A 1447-nucleotide genomic window follows, 5' to 3' on the forward strand; every position below is an offset into this window, starting at 1 on the left:
AATACGGATTCATTTCGAATACCTAGTACAGTGTTGCCCGTAATCTTTAATTGTAATTTTCTAATTAATTGCACCGTCGATTGGAATGAAACTTGCGCAGTTTTTGTCCTGGTGGCTTGGACTATCGAACAGCCACACTAAATGACATTTGATCGGTGCTGCTTTACAGTGCCTTTACAGGTACTGTAAAGCAGTAGAGCTGCAATCTCTGAAAATTTATTATATTCAACAGCCTCAGCTAACACCACCTAGATAGAGAAAGCCTGCTTACTCGTCGCCATGACGTACCAATTAAGAGTCAGCCAATGAGGATCGTGAATTCAACGGCCGTAGCCAATCACGAACGTGCTTTCAGGGGTAGTGGCCATGAAGACGAATCACCGTCGTCTGCTACACTCTTAAAAATGAACTTCACCACACAGCACGCTCCTAGCCAACCATCATCTCGAATGATATCGTTATCTGCCCTGATTTGTTGAAAACAGGAGGCGTACGCCTTTTCTGTGACAATTATGAACAGCATAAGTGTCACAAAAAAGGCGTACGCCTCCCATTTTCAACAAATCAGGGCAGATAACGATATCATTTGAGGTGATGGTTGGCTAGGAGCGTGCTATGCGGTGAAGTTCATTTTTAAGAGTGTAGTTGTGATTGAACATCCACGCGTACTAAATGGGAAATAAAGCGCAAAACAGTCGCAATCTTTCTCAAAACTGGTTTTCTGGAAAGCGTCTTCGTGCACTTTTTGTCTAAACATTTAGGTCTGCAGGTTCCAGGTGAGCTGCAACCATTATTTGCGGGTTCTTGAATTCGCAGAACGCTGAATCGCAGTATCAGACGAATTCTGACTCTTAATGGAAGGAGGGAGAGGAGGCAATGAGCAGGCCGTCTGTATCTAGGTGACGTTGCCTCAGCACTCAGTACACTTACATCACGATTTTCGTCCCAATTGCGCTCACAGTTTCTTTTCGAAAATTAAAATGGAAAATAACGGGCAACACTGTGTCGAAGGCGCCACCAACTGCGCATTGCTCGACAAGTACCGCGGCAAAACCATATTATATGCGCATAACACTGGGTCTAAAATAAATGAAATCGGCTACGTGTCGGCTACGTAGCCGTCAGGGGCAGGTAGCCAGTCGGGAACATAGATCAGTGTTGCTCGAAAAATTGGGGATTATTTCCCCCAGACGTCACTGCGAGCCGTTTTACCGCAATTTTGCTAGCAAATAAAAAAAATATTTAACATTCCCTGTCACATGTGAAACTTGTTGTGCTGGGTTTCCACGCAACAAGCTGTTAAACTACGCCGTCAACATAACATGCCTATTTACACTCTAAAAACAGATGGTGGTGGTGGTGGTGGTGACGAAAAATAGGCTTGCCGTACTCTAAAAACAAAGGGGGGGGGGGGGGTGTCGAGGTAGCTTGCCGTTGTTGGCCGCAC

This window comes from Ornithodoros turicata, chromosome 3 (genome assembly GCF_037126465.1).
Source record: "Ornithodoros turicata isolate Travis chromosome 3, ASM3712646v1, whole genome shotgun sequence".
Taxonomy (NCBI): domain Eukaryota; kingdom Metazoa; phylum Arthropoda; class Arachnida; order Ixodida; family Argasidae; genus Ornithodoros; species Ornithodoros turicata.